The sequence below is a fragment of the Suricata suricatta genome, chromosome 5 (genome assembly GCF_006229205.1).
Source record: "Suricata suricatta isolate VVHF042 chromosome 5, meerkat_22Aug2017_6uvM2_HiC, whole genome shotgun sequence".
Lineage (NCBI taxonomy): Eukaryota > Metazoa > Chordata > Mammalia > Carnivora > Herpestidae > Suricata > Suricata suricatta.
Genome location: NC_043704.1, coordinates 151,381,256 through 151,389,999, shown reverse-complemented (window position 1 = coordinate 151,389,999; position 8,744 = coordinate 151,381,256).

Here is an 8,744-nt window from a genome sequence, read left to right as displayed (position 1 = left end):
GTTTCACTATGATATGTTGTGCTGAAGGTCGATTCAAATTACATCTTAAGGGGGTTCTTTGTGCCTCTTGAATTTGAATGTCTATTTCTTTTCCCAGATTTGGGAAGTTCTCAGTTATAATTTGGTCTAGTATCCCTTCAGGACCTTTCTCCTTCTCTTCCTCATCAGGAATTCCTATGAGCCGGATGTTGTTCCATTTGATTGTATTACTCAGGTCTCGAATTCTCCCTTCCTGCTCCTGGATCAGTTTCTCTCTCTTTTTTCTGCTTCCTCTTTTGCTATAACTGTATCTTCTAATTCACCTATTCTTCTCTCTGCCTCGTCAATCCTTGAGGTGGCTGCCTCCTTTCTGTTATTCACCTCATTTATAGCCTTTTTTTTACCTCCTCACACCTATTTTCAACGTGCCTAGCCATTGTCTCAGTTGCTTCTTTGATGCTTTTTTCAACCCCAGCAATTCATTTTATGACAAATTTTTTAAATTATTGATCCGGTATATTGTCTAGATCTGCCTTGAGCAGTTCTGTGGCTGTGACTTCTTCCTGGAGGTTCTTCAGGGGAGAGTTCCTTCGTTTTGTCATTTTTGCTAGTTTTCTGTCTCTTGTCAGCTTTAAAAAGCTCATTGTGCACTGTGCACCTGTTAATATTGTTCTGTTAAAGGAGGCTTATTGACTGTTCAGGCCCTGTCATTTCAGGAAATATTCTTTTAATGGTGTCTCAGTTTCTTTTGTTGTGCCTTTGAATATTTTATTTCCCTACTCAGCAATATTGGGACTCACCGTCATGCACACTTTGGCTTGTTTCTTGGTGTAGCCCTAAGAAGGAAAACAAACAGACAAACAGAGGGAACAGAAGCACACAAACGCACAGGCAAATCAAACAAACAAACATATTAAAAGGGGGAAAGAAAAGAAAGAAAATGGAGAGGAAAGAAACGAAAAGAAGAGACGAAAAAAAAAATAAAGGAGATCAGAGACTCAAAGAACAATGTACAGTCTAAACATGTATGACCAGTTGAGGGGGGAGGTAAGGATGAGACACAGGAGAGTATATCTGGATTGCAAGAAAGAAAAAATAAAATGGGAGAGAGGAAAAAGGAAAATAAGGAGTAAAAATTTTTAAAAATTTAAGTAAAAAAGGTAATAATAATTAAAAAATAAGTACAAGAAAAAGAAGAAGAAATGAAGGGAAAAGGAAAAAACAAAACGGCAGTCCCTCCCCCTCGCAGATAGGCATGGTAGGTCTCAGAGGCTGTTCTCAGAGGCTCTGCCTTGGTGTCTGCAGAGAGTAAGATGGCGGCACGCCACACTCCACTGGAACTACGCACTGTAGGCCACTCTAATGAGTCCGATCTCCTTGTGCCACGGTTGAGCCAAGTTGTATATTCCAGGCCCACCTCGGTTCAAAGTTCTAGTCCATGCACTTTTTGCTACCACAGATGAGATGTACTTGCTTTGGTGGCTGGCTTCTTAGGGAGAGGGATCTGTTTGTCTTGGCTCAGGCCCGGATTCTGGCCGCCCCTGCTCGTGGCAAGGTGTGCTGCCTGAGGCGAGGTGTGCAGCAGGAGGTGTAGTACACGCCTTCACAGATACTGCTGAGGATTCCCAGCCCCCAGGCGAGATCACGATCGCGTTGGGGGAGGGATGAGTTTCTCTTGGCACCAGCTGGGATTTTTGCAGCTGATGCCCGAGGCCCAGGCACTGCCGGAAATGAGCTGAGAGCTCCTGCAGCCTGAGCACGCACCCAAGTGTCCACTGCCACCAACTCCCCGCCGGGATCGTGTAGGGGTGGGGGCTATTTTTTCCCTGTTGGCACCCGGGATTTGGGATTCTCGCGGCCAATGCTGGAGGTGAGATGCACCGTGGAAATGAGGTGCGTGCTCCCACTCCCAAAACCAAGGTCGAAGTGAGCGCTTCTGGCACCTCCGCTGCCACCGCAGCTGCTGACTTCCCACCAAGATGGCGCAGGGCTGGAAGCTGTTCTTTCCCTTGCACCAACTGGGTTCGGGATTTGGGCTACCCAGCAGTTATATATGGAGTGAGAGTTTCTCTCTTCAAGCGCGGTTAAACGTTATCTCTTCCCCAGAGACAGTACTATGAGCGTGTTCAGTTTCTCTGTCTCTTCCCTTTGTCTCTTGGGCTCCGTGCGCTTGTCCCGTGTTGGGCTGGGGCTCCCACCTCCCCTGTCCGTCTCAGCCTGGCCCATTTTCCAATCTCCCCAGTTCTCACTCACTCACTCAGGTATCTTTGAGGTTGTCTTCTTTTTGGAGTCCGTATTTTCTCCTTCCGCTCATGCAGATGGGAGTAATGTCCTTCTCAGTTCGATAGATGGGGCAGACGGAGTTTACAGAGCTCCCTTCCTCTCCGCCATCTTGGCTCCTCTAGTGTAACTGTTTTTCTTAGAGATGATCCGGGACTGATTCAAACTACATCTGGATGCACTAAGCTTGAATTTTTATTTTCCTCTTAAATTCTACCTATCTCATACCCATAATAAAAGAATGGAAGAAAAGTCCCCTGAATCCCCTGTGAAGGTCATTAACAGCCTACAGAGACAACCCAAAGAGAGAATTAACAGTAGATGCAGGGCAGATGCTCACCAAAATAGTCTTAAGTCCTTCCTGGAGTGGGGCCTCTCCTGAGACGTAACGTAACTGCAGGGCTGAGTTAGAAGGAGAAATGCTGAATGAAAACTCGGTGTAGTTTTAGACATTGGAATAGGCTGAGAAGAACAGGAAAAGCCACAAAATAACTCTTCTGGAGTTTTAAAAACTTTCCTTAATGGACTTCTTTCAAATGCAGAGAGCTAATTTCCATCCCAGTTATGACCTTGAATGCCTCTAAAAGTTTATTTTTAGGTCAACGTTTAGAACCATTACATCTTCTCACAGAAACAAACGATAATGTTTTGCATGTTCCCCCAGGCTAGTTCATGGAAGACTATATTCCTCTAATTGTGATTTAAATACATCTTTGTACTGAAAAGAGTAGAACATTAAAATGTCCCATTACATGGAAAAGGTATGGGGAGGGGGTAACACAAATATGTGGCAGAATCGCAGAGCCTTTGCACACATGCACCTCCGGGACTGTCCATTTCAGTTCAGGGCTGGTGCTCCAGCCTTCACCAAGTGCTCAACAACACTTCTGTTTAAGAGTGGCCATTTTCGGGGAGCCTGGGGGGCTCAGTTGGTTAAGTGTCTGACTTAGGCTAAGGTCATGATCTCACAGTTCGTGAGTTTGAGCCCCATATCAGGCTCTGCACTGTCAGTGCTTGGGATTCTCTCTCTCCCTCTTTCCCTCCCTCTCCCTCTTTCTCTGCCCCTTCCCACTCGTGCTCTCTCTCTTAACTCTAAATAAATAAGTAAACTCAAAAAAAAAAAAGGTGAGCCTTTTCATCCCTGATAGCATCCCTTTGAGAAAGGAGACCCCTGTGTGTGATAAGTGATGAAAACAGAGGGAGAGACTGAGTAGAAAGAGCAGCTCAGGTTCTCCTACTTACCTGCACTGACCTCTCTCAGGACCTTTCTGCCAGCCTGTGCCCAGGAGTCCGGGCCCGTGGTATCTCCCCTTGCTCCCATAGGGCTATCAGAACAGGCCGGGGCCAGGGATCAGAGCTGGTTCTGGAACTCTCTCTAACCCACCCTCAGCTGTTAGCAAGCGGAAAGGGAAGTGACCACCCAGGAGAACAAGGTAGGTGGGTCTTGGGGAAAGAGGAGTCCTCTAGAGAAGGAGCCCAACAGGCACGCCTGGGTGGCTCAGTCAGTGGAGCATCCGACTTCAGTTCGGGTCATGATCTTACAGTTTGCAAGTTCAAGCCCCACACTGGCCTCTCTGCTGTCACTGTGGAGCCCACTTCAGATCCAATGTCCCCCTCTGTCTCTGCCCCTCCGCTGCTCACTTTCTCTGTCTCTCTCAAAACAAATAAACTGTAAAAAACAAACAAACAAACAAAAAAAAAACCAAGAAGGAGCCCAACTGTCTTACTAAGGAAGAAACTGACCTTACGAGGCCCTATCTGAATGGATGCTAAAATAGCAGTAGACCTGGAGGCCAAGATGGTCTTCTCGTGAAAACAAGAATGAGGTTTAAGGAGGGCATCAGAAAACTTCTCATTTCCTAATTTGCCCAGAGCAGAGCCTCTACTAGGGAACTGAGGACATCTGTTTTAATACTAAAAAGAATCAGGGCACATGGGTGGCTCAGTTGGTTGGGCATCTGACTTCTGTTCAGGTCATGATCTCATGGTTTGTGGGTTCCAGCCCCATGTCCGGCTCTGTGCTGACAGCGCAGGGCCTGGAGCCTGCTTCGGATTCTGTGTCTCCCTCTCTCTCTCTACCTCTCCCCTGCTTATGCTCTGTTTCTGTCTCTTTCTCTCTCTCAAAAATAAATAAGCATTAAAAAAATAAATAAAATATCATCTGGCAAATGGCGTAACACAAATCTGAGGGCTCAGGGACACGAGTGCTAGCTGTCCTCTCAGACATCAGCATCAGAGAGCCGTGCATGGGCTCGGGGACTGCCTAGGGGTCCCCTCCTGTCCACGGACACTGGTTGTATACGGGACTGTCTCAAGGTCTTGGTGTGTGAGTTGGGACCAAGGTAGAAAAGCAGCAATGGGCTCCTCATGACTCCCATGGTTCCTCATTCAAATGGGCAAGGGTCACATCGAGGAAAGAGATCATCTGTCTTGGATAGTAGCCTCTTCCCACGCATGAGGCAGCGTCATCCCCTGACCGGCGACTGAGCCTCCCCACAAGTGTCCTGCCTCGGCACCTTCACACATCCTAGGTTTGGGGATGGTCCCCTCACTGTAGTGGTCAATGGGAGAGGGGCCCATTGCAATGCCTGTGCCACCATCACAGGGACCCCACCAGACCCACAAACCAAAAGAAGAGAAATTCCTCTAAGCCAATAGCTCTGAAAACATCCCATTCAGAACCTTATTCAAAAACAGGGTAATGGGCAGACATGGAGATACAGCCGGCCAGAGTGCTTCATCACACAGGAGATGTGGGAAGTGTTGAGACTGAAGGACCAGGCACAATCTCCTATGAACTGGCTGCTCTTGGGATAAGAAATGCCTGGGGGCTTAGACAAAGGGAACCCTGGGAACCACTACACCTAGATCCCCTTCAGCAAGAAGTCTGCATTCTGTCCTCCGGAACCAGACATTGCTAGCTCTGCCTCTCCTTCCCACTTCTTCTAAGAGTTAGTGGAGGTGTTGGTGTTGAGCTTTAGCTTCTGTGTTCTCCTGGCTGTTGCTCAGGAGTCTGGAGCAATGACTTTTTTTCCCGTTTCCCTCAAAATCGCTTTCCCGGTGTTGACCCCATACTGACCCACACCGCCCATGTGTGAACTGTGTGCTTCTCAGAACAATGGCAGCTCAGTCATTCAGGTCAGTGGGGGAGGCTACCTGGCCTTCCCCTCCTACCACGATAGCCAGTCGCCCGGCATTCAGGGACTGAAGTTCTTTGTTAGATCAGAGCCTGATACCTCTCAATGAGCACAGGAGAGAGTGGGAGTTTGGAGCTTACTGCCGGCTGCCGGCTGAATGAGTGATGGATCCATGGCTCCTAAGGAGAAAAGACGTTGCCAGAAGTGCAGCAAGGTGAAGGAAGTGGGCTCAAGGGGGCCAAAGCTTGGTATTCCCAGCAGGCATTGGGATCTCCATGGAATGAAGGTGTCTTCCTTCATTTGCCCTCAGCCCACAAGGAGTCCAGGTCTCTGCCCAAATGTCTGCCCTGGTCTACACAAACATCCTCTGCTGGGCGCCTTCAAATTCCCTGGGCCTCTGAATGGCCACATACCTCTGAAGCCCAATGAATTAATGAAGAAGGAGCCTTGTGGCTAGATTCTCTCACCCCGTCAAAGGGGCTGGAAGAGTCAGGGGGAAGGCAGAGGATATGACCGTGAGGCACTGACTCTGTGGAAAGAACCTTGTGTCTATAAAAGAACAAAAATGTGTACGGTGGGTAAGGAGGGCCAGAGCTCTTCAGAGATTGGAAGGGGAACTCTGTGGAGAAGGGAGGGCCCAGCACCAGCTCCTGGCAACCTGACTATGTACGGGAAGAATAAGAAACACCAGATGGTTTAGGCAAAAGCACCCTCAAGCGTCTGCATCTGGGAGCCCTGAAAGCAACGCAAGCCTGCCTCCTTCCTTCACAAGAATCTAATGAACCTTGAACTTTGTCTACTTTTCTTGCTTTTCCCATCATCGAGTGGAGTGAGCAGTGACAGTGCTGTACCCATGAGGTGCCCTCTCACCCCCGCTTGCCAAAGTGTGGAAAGGGGCATTAGGACCCTCTTCCTGTAAAGGGCTCTTTCTGGGCTCCTGAGTTGCTGGTGCCTCCCGCTCCTGTGTGAACTGTCTGGTTTTCAGAAGGAAGGCCCCTCCATTGGGCAGAGCAATGAGCTAAGCTGGACCCTTCCCTCACCCCTTGCTACAAACAGTCAAGCACCAATATCAGTGATAGGAGAGCAATTGTCCTTTGGGATAGGCGATGCTCAGGGCTGTCACTGAGCACGGGACCAAGTGGGTAGCCGACACCCACCTGAGTGAGTGCCAGCTCCATAGTTTGTATGGCTGAGCAAAGACTGGGTAAGAAAGACATTAAGGAATAGTGACTGACTGGCTGCAGCCAGGACCAAAGGGAGTTCCATCCACTGGGAATGTGATCAATGTGGATGGGACACGTTAAACTTCATTTCCCCTAAGCCCAGCATGAAGGCCAGCTCGCACCTACTATCTCTGGTCCATCCTCCAGAAAAACAGATCTTGACTGGACCCTGTTCCATGCCCTAAGTCTCTTGATGTCCATGGAGTCCTGAAACTAATATCCAGTCCCTGTTCATCAACCTGTCACATAAGTCACAAAGGAAGGTCCACACTGGACATTTGCAAGCCAGGTCTATTTCTGTGCAGGACTGAATTTGTATGGAGCCCAAGACAAACCTTCATGGATAAAAATCAATGTCATAAGACTTGATAAGCCAAGGGCAAGAATTCCTCATTAAGGACGAGAATTGGATAATGTTTAGAATAAACTGACTAGCACAATATATTAGTCAGCTAGTTTGCTGGTTTGTGAGATTTGGCTACAGGAGTTGTCCAAAGGGAGCCACCTAGAGCCCTGTGAGCAAGAGACCCACGTTCTCCCTTAATAAGTCGAGGGAAACAATGGCGTTGTGTGTGTTTCTGTCCATCATATCAAAAGATAGGGGCCTTCGTGGTACTAAAGGAACAAGGCCTGGTGCAGGACACGAACAGAAGGCTTTCCGTACGCTGGTCAGGTCATGGAGCGTGCTGCACATGCAGAGTCTGTCTCTTCTTCTGCATGAGGACATGTCCATCATTTAGGTTCAGGGGTCCATGTGGCTACTCATTCCATGATACAGTAGCCTGCTACGAACTGAGGGCCCCAGGACAGAATGTAGAGCTCTCTTCAGCAACATCAGAACGTGAGAGCCCTGCTTTGACTCAGGAATGTTCTGGAACCTACTTGTCCATCATTGGAACTTGCTTATTTACAGGACAGCCCATGGTCTTGGTGTGTGGAGTGAGGTCAAGTTAGAAAGGCAGGAATGGGATAGGAATGACTACCTAGGGAGTCAAAGTCCTGCATTCCAAAGGCTACTGGTCAAATCCAGGAAAAAGATATCTATCTTCCCTCACCCTCTAAGCACACATGAGGCAGGATCTACCCCTAACTTCTGCCTGAGCCCACCCACAAGCATTCTGCCTGGGAACCTTCACACACCCTACATTTGGAGACGGTCACATAATTCTGAAACCAAATTGAGAGGGGGCCCATCTCAATACCTATATCATAACCACAAGGAAACCACCAGACTCTGATGCTTTGAGAACAGGATATTATTCAAAGACAGTGGCTCTGACAAATTCCATGCAGCACTGTTTTTTAAGAGACTATTACTCTGAGACCCTGACTCTGAATGGATTCCCTGCAGAGCGTTGTTTCCCAAAAAAGACAACGGTGGGTAAAGAGAAGCCATGGATGGCCAGACTTCTTCCCTAGAGATGTCAGTGCGATATTAAGGGCTACATTTGGAATAACTGTCAGCAACTGGCCTGCGTTCTTCCTGCAGTAGGAGCCTGAAATCCCTGGCTCTATCCTCCCCACTTTTCCCATCGGTGATAGAAACAGCAGTGGTTGAGCTGTGTAGTTGTTGGGTACTCCTGGCTGTTGTTGCTCAGGGGTGTGGAACCAGGATCTGACATTGTCTTCCCAGAAAGGGCGCTTCTTGCCCTCACCAGCTCCTGGGGCACACTGCCCATGTGTGAAAATGAGGGCGTCTCAAGCAGTCAGGGGAATGAGGTCAACTGGTTCTCCTTGGCCTTCCATAGCACAACTGGTCAAGCACCAAGTGCTCAGGGACTAACAGGCTATCTTCCCTTTGGATATTTGACACTGGTCCCTCTCATTGAACACAGGACCAAAGTGGAAGTTCATACCTCTCCCTGGGTGCTGGCTGAGTGTGTGAGAGCTCCATGGTTCCTAAGTGTGAACAAAGGCCTGGTTAGAAAAAAAAAGAGTGCTGGGAACAGAATGGCCCCAAGAAGGGCCAATGTTCTACATTGCCAATGGAAATGGAATCAATCCGCAAATATGTCTAACTTCATTTCCACTCGCCACAGAAAAGAGACCAGCTCCTTTCCAAACCCTCTGGCTCACCCTACCCTCATTCTCCACTGGGCACCTTCACATGGCCGAGGCCTCTGGA